This window comes from Vanessa tameamea, chromosome 19 (genome assembly GCF_037043105.1).
Source record: "Vanessa tameamea isolate UH-Manoa-2023 chromosome 19, ilVanTame1 primary haplotype, whole genome shotgun sequence".
In the NCBI taxonomy this organism is placed as follows: domain Eukaryota; kingdom Metazoa; phylum Arthropoda; class Insecta; order Lepidoptera; family Nymphalidae; genus Vanessa; species Vanessa tameamea.
The window spans coordinates 4,205,452-4,220,321 of NC_087327.1; the positions used below are offsets into that span (position 1 = coordinate 4,205,452).

The 14,870-nt window shown below is 31.4% G+C and overlaps 1 protein-coding gene across 5 annotated transcripts in view; it reads right to left on the minus strand.

Annotated features, from left to right (window-relative positions):
* Window positions 1-14,870, minus strand: part of LOC113396109 (hypoxia-inducible factor 1-alpha-like) — a 92,397-nt gene that overhangs the window by 29,573 nt on the left and 47,954 nt on the right. The window lies entirely within an intron of this gene.

Below are 14,870 nucleotides of genomic sequence, written 5' to 3' on the forward strand. Positions count from 1 at the left end.
CGTCTACAGTAGCTGTTTCGAAATTTCCAAGTACTTGGTTAGTTTTCGTAGTTAAGGGTCTTACCGTCTGAGAATTTTAAATAATTCAGATAGTTCGAAAAGTTTTAAGAATAATTCAAGTCTACAAAAACTATCGCATTCAAAATAGTTGACTTTTCATAACTTAAATGCTAATTAATAATTTTGAATCGGCTGTTACATCAAAACATTCATAAATACTAAGGAATGTTTTGCATAATGCTTATTTAAATACATACATAAAATAATGGGTAAGGAATAACTTGTTTTATATGAGAAAAAAATATATTCAAATAGTTCATCTTGTCTAGGAGCAGCCGAATGACAATTATAATTAAATGTATTTCTTTTAAATTGAAAATTATACTTTTAAATTCCGTAACAATTTCGTCCGAAATAGGAATAGATTCTCAATTATCCAGCTTATCACGTCAATAGCTTAAGTCATTGTTGTCTTATGTCGCGAAGTCGCGTGACTACAGTTATAGTAGTTCTGGCAACAATATGAAGGCAATCAAATTAGGTTAAGTGGTCATCGGTTTCCTTCATTCAAAGTGCAATGACATCTTTATAGAAGGCTTTCACGACTTACTACAGAGTTGAAAGAACATTATCGCGTAAAATATAATGGTTTCGAAAAGCGAGAAGAAATTTCATGCTGGTAGCAACTGTTTTCTTAATGTTTTCTTAACCCTGTAATTGTTTGGTATATTATTTATACGAAAATGTTTAATAATAATTAAATTACTAAACTGTACTTTAAGGCTAAGTCATAGGGAATATTTTTGTTTCAAAGAAAGTGTAGGTGATCTAATTATAAACTGTATTTTGTGTTTCATTCCAAAAGTATTTTGGTTGTTCACTTTCGATGTTGATATTGTATTATCACGGTGAAAAAAAAATCCACGATAAAAGCTGAATATAATTTATCCACTTGTTTATTTTACGCGCGATGTTGCTAAGTTCAGCTCAGCTCGCTCAGCTGGCACGGTACCAAATAATTTGGGTTAACATTCGAACTTCATTTCGTATACTTACATGAATTAAATAGACAGGTATAGGTTCCCATAAAAACACCACTAAAATAGTTACTTATAAATATATACGTTGTCAACAATGGATTGGATATAATTCGCTATACTTGTTAGATATATATTGAAAGTTTAAATGAAGGCAAGTGAATTTATATTTATTCAATGCCATCGACCTGTACGAATACATTTCTGTCGAGTGTATGAAACCAACTGATGCTCTAAGAATAGAATATTACATATTGTTAAAATATCAAGCATTCAAGTAATGGAAATATTTTATTCCTATATTATTTTTATTTTTTTTTATGTAATAGGTAGGCGGAGAAGCAAATGGGCCACCTGATGTTAAGTGGTCACCGCCCCCCATAGGCATTGGCGCTGTTAGAAGCATTAACTATCCATTGCGCCAATGCGCCACCAACTTTGGGAACCAAGAAAGTTTGCCTTGTACCTGTAGTTACAATGTCTCACTCACCCTTCAAGCTGGAACACAACAATGCCAAGTATTGCTGCTTGGCGGCAGAATATCTGATGAGTGGGTGGTACCTACCCAGACGGATAAAATCTTCGTATGAATTTTACTATGGTTAAACCGATGAGTTATTTAAATCATACAGATACAATCAATAATAGCTATGACAAGTAATATCCCATGAAAATTAGTAATAAGAAACTAAAACTTTAATGACGGATGTGCCAATTTTGTTGTATATAATCTCTTGGCTAAACCTTTTGATAGACACTAAACTACTTGCTATCCTTTTTCAACACACGAATAAGAATGAGATGAAATATATTTTTGCTGATAAATTAGTTAAGTGATTGGTTAAAAGTGTATCACACGCTGATATATAAAACAAAATATCTATTGACAATGTCGGCAAATAAAAAGTCACTTACAGGTAATTCTGAGATAAAACTCAAGTACTATTTTTATTTCAAATGATAATACTGTCACTATAAAAGTATTAACACGTCTTGATCATATCATAGCTCTGTTCCATAACCAAAGTTTGACATACATATATCTTATATATAAGCATACATAATAAATATATATATGTAGCTTAACATCGTTGAGCCCAAGATGATATTATTAATGATTAAACGAACTTACCTGTAAGTGAAGTTCTATCAAAATTATACGAAGGCTTCGTCCTCGATATTAAATAGGAATACATCGGAATAATATTAACAATAGGAATAATATCGCGTAGTCATACGTCGATCTCGCACATTTCTTGACTTTTTTTTTATAAATGTCACTCACCTACCCACGTACCTTCATTTAGTTTAGATAGCTCTAAATCGGCATAAAATATTTCGCAACTTATAAAATTTGGGTAAATGTAAGGAATGAATTTAAACGGGAGGGAGGGATGCTAATATCTTCGGACGAAGCCTTCATGTAATTATGATAGAACTTCACTTACAGGTAAGTTCGTTTAATCATTAATTATACTTCTGCTTCGTCCTCGATATTAGATTGGAATACATGTAGACCTTTAGAGCTAAAGTTAAAATATTTGTGCACATCATATATTTGTTTAATTATAATCGACAGGGATATATTTATGTTGACAACGGATTTAACAAATGATTACTTATTAGTATCAGATTTAGGATATAATCAGTGAACTTTGAAGCGTTTATTATTTGGTCCATTAAATAATACTGATTTTGAAAATGAATCATTTTATCAACTCCCTTTCATAATGTCTATTATAGAATCCTATGATAGGATTAGCGGTCCAGCCCGCGGTTTGCCGGATCAAGCCCAAGTTGATGCAAAGTTGGTGTTCGGCGGAGGTGGCCGCGTGTCACGCACTGATTGCGCTAAATATTGATACAGTTTTGCTACTCTCATCCAAAATCCAAAGTAAATTTGATCCAGTGGCTTAAGGTCCTCGAACTAACAGCCTTTTTTTTTTGGGCTTTCTAGTACCGATAAACAATAAATGTTCGTTCTTAAAGATTGATGTTGTTAAATTAATGTAAGCAATTAACGCTTTTCCGGGGCATATTTCGGGTGTTCCTTTAAAAATATAATCCAATGCGAGTAGCATTGGATTACTGGTTCTTTAATTGAATCTGGAATTTTAACTATTTTCATATGTTGCGATATTATGAATATAGCTTTTTGATAAAGTCTGTACACGCTATAATAAGGGCTAGAGCGGTTACATCTTTTTAAAAAATTGATTATGACTTAGTTATTCATTTGGATAATAATTACATAATTGATTTATAATAACAGAACTATGGGACACTTTATATGGTATTTATACCATACAAAGTGTGCATACAAGTTTATACCATGCAAGCAGTGGTGGTCTATACGAAATATAAAACCTCTTAATTCATAACAAACTCAGAGCCGAACTGCACCTGTTAAGGGTATATTTAGCCTCTTCTTGGTAGTAATAAGTCAGAATAAAGAATATTATAGGAATATACGCTTTGTAAACGTTGACTCTGTACGATTGACAAAATTAAAACCATTTTTTGAAACTAACTTCATATTGCTTCAATGAATTATTTGATAACGAAGCAAACATCGCCTTTATACCAGATGGGGGAATTGTTCTATTTATCGATTCCGCCCAGATAAGGCTCTCACCGCCAGGGTAAGTTTGGTATGGATAAAGCGATTGCAAGAAGAATATGAGAAAATCTAATTTTCACACTGATTGAAACTTAAGGGTTCAAATATCAAAAGGCTACTGAAGATATATACATAGATAGGATATCATGTCTGTGTAGGACAGCTGGGTACGGCCAGGATGCTGTCAGCATTATCAGAGACTATTTTTGGTAATGTTTTTAATCTTATCGAAAATGGTGGAAACGCATAAATATACTAACCGGCCCATGTAATCGTAAACGCGTTATCTGCGAAAGCAGCTGGATCTCTATACCATAAGACATATATCTTGCGTTTTGTTTTTATTCTACTTGCAAACAAATCGATATCAGGCAAACCAAATCTAGCGATTGTTGTATAACTGTCATTCGATTTCTGGATGTACCCGTCTGTATATAAGAAGCATGTATATAAGAAGCATATATATAAGAAGCATATATATAAGAAGCATATATATAAGAAGCATATAATATATGTGTAAGTTATGAAATTCGCACCAATACGATATCCAAAATCTTACAGAGATTGTATGAAACACATCAGATTTATAAGCAGTCGTGTTGTACGCAGTACTGTTTGACAATCCGTTAAATTTTTGTTAATAATTTTAGACCGATATGTGCGGCTTGTAATTATAGACAGTTAATGTCTTTTTTTTTATTAATATTACTTTTGCTATTTTTTTTTGTTTTGTATTCATCATCTTTCTACCTCCCGCATCGCGCAAGCAATACTCCACCTCGTTTTTGAGGCGTCTGAAATTACGAGGTCATATTGATCCTGCCTTTATTTTGCTTACCAAGCTTAGCAAAGTTCTAAACATTTAAATCAAATAACAAAAATCTTCATGTATCTATCGTAATTGTTATCACATACTAATTTAAAAATGTTATCCTTCCGAAACTTTTAGTATATAATCAACTGTAGTCGACGGCTGGGAAGGCTGAGACTACAAGCCACGAAAACTAGCAAATTCGGGTTTATTTCATTTTTATTTTTGATACAATTCTTTTTCTCTTCCGGAAGTCTGGCGTCGAATTTTTTTTTTAGAATCAGTAATTTTGCCAAGGAAGCAACTAGACTTACTAGCTGGGAAATAAAAAGCTTTTCTCTATTAATACTAAATCCAAGCGCTGTTAGTGGTCAGTGACTTAGGTTTGCATTAAACAGGGAGGTTTTACAAAAATACTTCATTAAAAAAAATCTTCTAGGAATACCATAGATCAGCAACCCATGGACCTAATTAGGCACATGACTATTTTTAATATTTTAGTAAAAACACATGGGGCCGTATTTAAACCAATTCGTAAAACTTTTATTGACCGATATCCTGTTCGGATTGTTTTCGAAGGCACTATTTTCGAGTCAGGGAGATTTTTAATTAAAAAATACTAATAATAATAAATATGAAATCATCCCTTTTTATTAACTTTAATGCGGTTCTCAAATTTCCTAATTTAAAGTGTCATTAAATTTATTTATTATTCTCAAGTTTATATTATATAAACCTCATTTTAGCATTTGGTTTAGGAATTATTTCTCACAGTAGGAGAATATTTTTGTAATGCTGGAGTTAGATCTAGCATAACTAGACGAGCAGGCTGTATTTTATAACCATGAATACAAGAGAGTATTATGGGATCATTAGTTATCATCGACAACTGTTATTATTATTATTTTTTAATGTGGCAATCTACCTGCATGGTTTACCGGAATTAACAGCGTCTGCTGCGCTGCTAACGATACCGCGACGGCCTGGATGAGCTCGACTGCCGATTCTTCATCGGAGCAGGTTCCTTCGTTCTTTAATATTCTAGCTTTCTGCGAGCCTGAATTAGACCCTTCTAGTGTAAAGGCCTCGCAGAGTTAGATAGTTGTCTTTTATGTACCGGGACATGTGAGCCTTCTAATTCGGTACCTGAATTATTTATTGCTTTAGCTACTTTCATAGTATCCGCTAAGTTTTCTCCAAAAGGATAATAATCTTTTTTAGGATCTTTAAAGTCCTTTCTCAAAACTGAAAGAACAATCCTTCGTCTCATCGAGTTTGAGTGCTGACATATAATGCCGCTCATGTCCATGAGTATTTTTAATAATTCTGCGTCTTTTTCTTTAAAAGAAAACAGTCGCGTCAATGCCCGACCCAAAACCATACAGCTGAGGCTAGCTGAGACTGTTTTAATTCTACAGCTTTATCGCGGCTTATCATTACTTCAGTAGGTTTACTAATTTACAGTTGCTAGGAAGTATTGTTCTTTTAATTCCTTTTCGACTTATTTTGTAAGGCCATTGCAGGCATAATATTCTAATCGAACAGCTAATCTATAAAGCTATTTTTATATTCCGGCGCCAAAGGTGTTTTGTTGTATATACGTGTAGGATATAGATCCTACATGTATAGACGTAAAATGTCTAGGATAAAAATCGGCGAATTCAGGAAGCTATGTTCTCCAAAAACCGTTGGCCGTGTCTAAAGCTGATACGGAATGGTCAGAGGTCCTTGGCGCTGTCGTAACCGCAGTTACCTGCACCGATGTTGACGATAAATGATCGTCGTCCTATGGTGTCGCAATCTCCAAGACTTCGGAGTCGGAGAAAGTAATTTGGCATGTCGGTACTGTTACAAAAGTATTGAAACAGTCGTGCAATACTGTTCGTGTGTATAATATGATTCGGGTAGTGTCAACCGCTATGGGTAGCACGCAAACCCTAGTACCAGTGTTTATACACAAGTACTAAACTGCGATGGTAAGGAACCGCCGTAATAGGTCATATAAAATAATCAGTTTACAGACCGAGCTTTGATAAGAAACAGCCGCAAGGAACTGTTCGCAATATCACATACTAATGTTATAACATTTTTACCCACATATGTAGGTACAGATTTGATTTATAACAGAGCTTTCAAATTATAAACTAACCTTGTTTACTTGTCTTGCTTTTTTCCCCGTGATACCGACCAATGCGAGGAATGGGTAATTTACGACCTCGTTCGCGACCAAAGGGTACGCAAATGACAACGACGACGTTTGTTCTTTTCTCGTAACATATTTTCTAATTTTCATCTTAACTTTCTTTCCGAAAACGAAATATCTTTCTCGTTACCTACTGCTCCTACTGCTAGGCATATTTTTACGAAAAAACCTTTAGATAACCAATAACTTAAACTTAAATTTACGTGCGATACGGCGTAGCACTAAAACACGAATGAAGGTACGTGGGTAGATAAGTGCCATTTATAAAAAAAAAAAGTCTTAAGAAAAGTGCGAGATCGGCGTATGAATACGCGATACTACATGTATTCCTATCTAATATTTTTGTTATTTCATATTTGCTTTTAAGATGTTTAAGAATATGTATTAACTGCATTTTTAAACTTGCATCTACATTAGTTGAAGTCGTACTTTGTCGTATTAAATATTCTTAAGAAGACACTTTAAAAAAAAAAAACGTTTTAAATAAACACCGTCCTTAGTTACTTATAAATATAGACTATTATCGAATTAAGAGTTGAGACGATCTAGTTTTAAAATAGCTTGTTCTCATGAATACAATGTCATGGCCACGGTGTTCTAAATTCGGGATTACATTAAACAACTATTTCCGTACCTCGAATGCACTGTAAACACGCCTGATTTCTGAATCGCGATTATGAATGTAATTTTCTTTATGATGGCAATTAGCAGTTTAGTAATTTACTTGTACCATTCATTCTACCGCTAGAGAGCAGTACTTAGTATTGCTGTTTCGAATGTGTATTTTACTTCTAGAATTTTCGCTAGTATTCATTAAATACTACGTATTATAAATAAAAAAGTAACTATGCTTGAAGTATTTTTCACAATTGCAATAATTCAAACGGGATGAGTATTAGAATTAGTAAGTGACTTAAACATTTATATGTTCGATGCATTTTAAATGATCGTAATGATATCGCTTCACACGTAATATTTATTTATATATATGTCTTATCTTATTGTATGTAATAAAACGATAGAAGCCAAGATTGTCTTCATTGCACCATAAATCAACTTTAGTTAGTATTTTGTTAATCAGATACGTAGTAAAACATATATTTCTGTCATCAGTGTGAAAATTTACGACGGATAAATTTTCAAAAAAACATTTAATTCACTGTAGGTACTCTAGTACTAAAATAATATTAATATTACAATATCCTTGAATTACTCAGGTGTGTTTCACTAATATTATCAAATATACAATTGTAAGATCGATTATATAGATATACATATATCATTTAGTTATTAAGCATTTTCACTCATTTGTTTTATGATATAATGAGCCAAAATGTTTATTAATAAATACTGTGATCGCAATAGAAGTAGCTACAAGAATTAGGTCAAATTCTTGTAGTTTATTAAAGTCGCGAAAATAAATCTGTATTAAAATTACCCAGAGATACGAACATCTGGATATATTTTGTTATATTTTATTAATTGTTATATTAGATTAGCATATGATCATTTTTTTTATATATTTTATTATATAGATTATAAAATGCTTGCAATTAGTTCTCCGTAGAACCTAGATATCGAATCGGAGCCAGCTTCGCTTTTATAGACAATCTGGGTAATTATGATTTTAATTATCGATTCGGCTATTATTAACGTGAATTAAATTATCCTATTTTAATTCAAATTTTATGAAAGAGCCGTGAAATAAAGTAAGTTTAATCATTATTATGCCGCTATCAACAATTTTACGGTTATACTCGAGGCATTCAAATTATGTAAAACAAATAAATTTCGCTGTAGGCACTTTTTGGATGCTAATGAATCAAGCCGAGACATTTAGCTAAACGATAAATGCTCCCTTCCTGATTGTTGAGACATTTTACAAGAAATTGGGTAAATAAATTTGTGGTTTTTGCAAACAGCTAATTTAGAGAAAATCATTTCTAATTTTCATCATTACACTTAGAAATCGTTTGTGAATGTTATTAAGAAGATTACCAAAAATTATACGAGGAAAACGAAAAAAATCCCTACATTTGCTAAAAAACACAAATGGATTATGCTAAATACCTACTCGCGGTTGAATCAAATTTTAATGAAACAGCCGAATTTGGGTTTTCTCAATGTAATCGTACTGTATATACATATTCAACTAAGTAACAACATTTAAAAAAAAAAAAATATTAAAAAAGTATATTTATCGCAAATTTAAGTTAAGGGAATCAATGTTGACCTAATTTTTCCCCAACAATGATACTTGAGTTGTCACGCCGCACTTGGTTTTAGTATGACATGTTCTAGAGAATATGTTACGTCAACACGACACGACACTTCTAGAAGAATTAAATACACGTTTCAGAATTCAGCGAGATTCTTGAAATTCCTAGAAAATCCTAGAGCATCCGAAATTTCAGTTGTAAACATCTGTAAAATGATCCTTACTTACGCATAAACGCGAAATAGAATTATAACAAGAATGGAGGTCCAACAATACAAAAGAACGAGTGATTATAAATATTGTAAGCAACAAGAAAAATCTGGTCGAATCCAGCATCATAAAGTCGCCGCGCTGAGAGCAAATAATTGAATGATCGTAAAACTGGCCGCTTGTTATCTTTGCTAGTAGGTATCATGTCATTGTCAACATAGCAACTGGCGACGTGTCGAACCCTATAATATTAATATAATGGACCATAACAAGAAGAAACGAATAGTTTTAATATATTATTATTGATTCATATTATTATAAGAATTATTTTAATGAGACCAACGATGAAAATTAATTTGTTTGCCGTATATGTCGGCTCAGTAACAATAGTTATTAATATCTATGATAATTTGAATTATTATTATATTAGTTATCTCGACATACTTGAAAACATTGCTTTATTTGTAAAATTAGTATCAAATGTTTTTTTTTTTTATTTGTACTACACGTTTACCGCTGTTACCCTAGCTTATGTAAGAATTGGGGTCGTACCCGCTTCTTATAACCGTTAGTTTTGACATAGTCACTCATAAACTCAAATTCAACTCAAATTCCTTTATTCAACATAGAAGCATTACACTTTCTTATTGATGGTCAAATTAAACACTATATATAATATAATAATACAATAATTAAACAACCCATACGTATATCCTCACTAAACTTATGTTTAAGTGACATTTTTTCCATGACTTCTAATATCCCTCGCCAAAGCATAAATATAACATTGTTATTAATAACTAGTTTAAAAACAAAACAAATTGTTTTCCTCGTTGACTACACTTGAGGTTATGCTTTAATTTATATTACACGTAACATGTTACTGTCATGGATTATTTTAAGCAATTATTCTTCGTCATGTAAATTAAAATATAATATATAAAAATACATTACAGTAAACAATCTTCTTCCACACTTTCGTTAGTTTTCGGTATTTTTGGCTCAATGTTTTACAAGGGCTCTCATCTCACAGTTTATTTTGGAACATTTAGCATTTAGACGAATTGAAATTCCAGCTACGAACTTCTGAGATGAGACTTTCTAGGGCTGCGTAATAAATTTCAATAAATTTAAATTTATGATTTAAATACTGTATATAAATGTTATAACTATAACTCTTTATTTTATTCGAAAAGGAAATGAAACAATTTATATTTATTTACATAAATACAAAGCCTGGATCAAATTATCTATGTGCAATATTTTGCATTGCTCTTAACCACTACAATAAGAAATTGTGTTTCGCTTGTATTTAATTATATCAATTAATAAACATACATAACAATACTTTTTAAAATAAAACCACTAATATTTTTTATTTACTAAAATACTATTTTAACGGCAATTGTGTTGGCGATCATATAAATTTAAAAATACAAAATTAAATTAACGATTTCTTTCGAGGACGACGTGGCAGCTTAGAAAAAGGTTCAGGTTGATTTGAATAACCTTATTGAGGTCGGAATGTGGATAATGCGTTGGCCTTACGAATGGGCACGTATTTTATTCCATCGGATCCTATTCAAATACAATAGGAGAAAAAAATAATAACTATATTAATATTACCATTTGGGCGTCATCTATCTCTTATAACATCCTGCTGTATCGAATATTGATCGTTTTATAGTCGGCTTCTTAGATGTGATATTTAATATGGTATCATGTATTCGAATATTTATGTGTAGAGACTTAGGATGCGCAGTCCACTTCAACGTGTACTAATGCTATTTGTATAGTCCATGACTCAAATACCACTTTGGTTTTATGATAATAATGCAACGCAAATAATTTTTTCAAACAAGTTACGATGGATGAAATTATAATAAAATATCAACTCAATTTTTATAATTCTTTGAACTCCATGTGAATAAAGTCCGTTGTAACTTAATAAACGGATAGTTAATCAAAAATCCATAGCTAGATATAGTATATCTTCAGTCACCAACTATTTTACATGCATACGTTTATGATAAGATAGAATTAAAAATGATCAATCTCAATGATAAATAAATTCACTGATATGTTTGTTGTAATAGCTTAAATACCTAGTTACCTACAAATTGTAACATTTCTATTTAAAATTCCAATATCGAGATATGACTATAATGTTACACGTTTATGTATATCGAAAAACCCGCTTAGTTGCCAAATTTTTAATCTCGTTATAAATGTTCTTTTTATAACCAGGAAAGATAGCAGCTATAAATCGACCACGATATATTGAACTAGCACTTAATGAGTTTTTAGATGTAACGTACCTATTTTTTGAATCATGTTTACAAACGCACCTGTTTACATATATTCTCTTTTATTAAGTGGCGCAATCACAGAATGTATTATAACAATGAAATCAATGCGTAATTAATTTTAAGTATAAAGATTAAGTAAATTGAACTGTATTGAAATATTACTTTGTTAAATGGTAATTTAAAGGTTTGTTTTTAATAAGCCGACTCGTTAATTGTTACTGTATACGCCAGTGTGTGTACATTGTAAAAAAATCTTTAGTAATTATACAAAAAAAAACACATTGTAAGTTTTTTACTCACAAGAATATAAAATAAAACTAATGTTTTTAATTTACTTCACGACGTACAACAATACGTTTGTATGTAAAACATGAAGTTTATAAAATTAAAACTCATTTAAGTAGGTTTTCTTATATAATTTTGTTGAGTTACTCGAATTGTATTGTATTAACATCACACTGTTTTTATTATGTTCCTTGTGCCACAAATTACACTGTCTTTCCCACCCTTAAAACCGTAACACAATAATACTTAGTATTGCTATTTGGCCGTAGAATATCTGATGAATGGATGGTGATTATCCAGACGAGCTTGTACAGCAGCCCTGCCACCAAGTAATGTTATATGTAAAAATCATAATGTACTTTTAGACACGTTTTATTAAAGGGAACACGCAATACGCCAACGTGATATTGAATGGAATTCGTTCTAAGCGATGAGATCTTACGGATAAGCGGAAACGTTCATTTCCGCAATATAATGTAGTCCCACCGCTGGCATTCTATTTATTTCAAGTAACAAACAAGACTCGCTGACTCGCTCTTACAGTAGAATCACTTCTGATTAAAGTTGAAATGTACTTTTACTTAATGTTTTGTAAAAGAAATGTTTATCTACATATAAACTATTTTGCATCACTAATTACGATAAAATAGGCCATTTTGTGAGTAACGCTTTACTTATAGGTAATATTAATTTTAAAATTTTTAACAAATTTTTTCTGCTTCCTTACACCAAAGTTGTTACTGAGAAATTCACCACAAAAAAAAAACCCCTGAACCTAAATTATCTCAATCATTGACGTGCGATCCTCTAAGCCGACCAATAGAAAAACGAATAACTAGTATCATAAAGGAGGAACATAATATGTATTTGTGAATATTATTTATTCGTGAAATATGACCTATTTTCGTACATATCTACTGCATTAATTACTCTTTCACGACCAAAAAAGATGATAAAATTTGGTATGAAGCAATGTTGAGCCCCAAGGGCCTAAGCTAGTTTTTCAATATCCCTGAATATAAGTACAAAAATTTATATATTATACTTACCTATTAATATATAGTATTTGATACGTTATCGAAAATAAAATACATATAGATAATATCGTAAAACTATCGTTTATGAATTTACAGTTATCTAAAAACTGTTTAATCGTAATGTTCAATTCTACGATAAAAATAGATTATTTAAAACGCGAGTGTGGAAAGTTCGGGACGACGGCAAATATACGAATGTTTGCGATTGAATAACATATGATAATCTATTTATATTATGTTATTTTACGTTCAAGTTCAAGGTAGACGGAGAAAAAAGACATTCGACGCGTGATGTATGCATGAAAATTCGTGAATAACATTATACGAGCGGAGGGTTTCGGTAGGGCTGTGAATAAATAAATAACATATAACATATCTCGGCGATGTATATACTATTAAATTTTTAATTGCTTATAATTCGATATTGTTTAGTTGTCTTTTTTTTCAATGGTTCATTATGCATATTTAATTAAATGGAAATATAATAAAATGCGATTACGTAATATATATATATAATAATAGTGTTGGAAACATCTATATAAATTGAGAATGTGTGGCGGGAATCTGGTCCTAAAATTACCGATTGAAGTAGCTTCGGGCAAGAGTAAATAATACTAACCACGAACAAATATTTGAACTCGATGTTCTTGACAGGTTTTTTGTCGTAGAAGGCGAGTTTTTCCTCCAAAATAAACAGACCGTATTAAATATTTACCGAACAATAAAAGTTCTATCTAAAAATGTTTCTTCAGCCAGATTCGGGATACTTTGAGGAACTCCCTTATAAATTGGATTTATATTATGAGTTATAACTAACATTTTTTCGTGCGATAAAAGAAAATTTGGCAAGTTAGCCGGATTCCTAGATAGTCTGCCGTCACACTAGTTTTATTTAGACGTTCCGACAATGACATTACCACTCTATGAAATCAGCTGCTACGCACGTGATACGCTGGAAATGACATTTTAAGATAATCTAGTTATCTTTTAACGATTTCGTCACGGTGACGACATTATGATTGAGAGCACTCGATAGTATTTTCTATGTGCATTATTTGGGATACATTTCATAACAATAGACATTCATCTGCATAAATTAAACACTTTGATTATGTTAGACGTTACTAATTAAATAAAAAAAACATGTTTAGATGTATATAATTAGTTAGAAGACGTACATATGGGACGTATAAAATCACACAATATGATTTCAACGAATCGACCAGCGGTCACACCATATCGTACGTTTAAATGGCCTTGACCGTGACCCATCGCTGTTTTATATTTATCGAATTGCTTATGATATAACACCTATATAGAATAAATTAAAGTAACTTGCGTAAACATATAAATTACATTTAAATTGCAATTCCAAAAATAAGTCTAACGAATACCTTTGATAATTATTTTATAATTTCAAGAAAATTTGAAAATAAACGTGTTTCATAAGATTCAGCAATGATTAAAGTTTCTCGGAAGATAGATCTTCTGAAGATAGTAAAGCTACAATATTAAATAGGGATATAAACATATCTCATAGTTAAGTTTTTGTCGTTACGTGTATTAATTTATTTTTTTTTATTTGCATAGAGTCAACACAGGCACTATGTTTTCGTTAATAGTTACTTCTTTTAATAAAGAAATTAATTAAAAACTGTTGTAGATATCAGCCGTGAGAAGAGAGACCTGGTTACACCCACCAGACAACCACAGGCACCAGCGAAAATTAGAACTAAGTTTCTTAATTTTTCTTCTCATTGTATTTTTTTGTCTGTGGTAAGTTATGGTTATTATTATTATTTTTAATGAAGATTGACGAGACTGCGATTTTGTAATATTACACACCTTACATCGTAGGTATGACGTAGGTCATCACATTTATTATGGGTTTTTATGTAATTATGTCTGACTGGATGATGATGAGTCGAAACTTATTATACCAAAGAATTATTAAATAACAAAAGGTTTTTTTGTATCGTTAAAGAAATACTTTTGTGGATATGGGAATGTTAAAATATTTTTGAGTACCGCCTTTGTTTTACGATTGTAACGCTATTGTACGGCCATAAAAGAAAAGTAATGCCACTCTATATATTAAAATCGAGCTTATTTCCAACGCTCCGTTCTATTATATCGGATT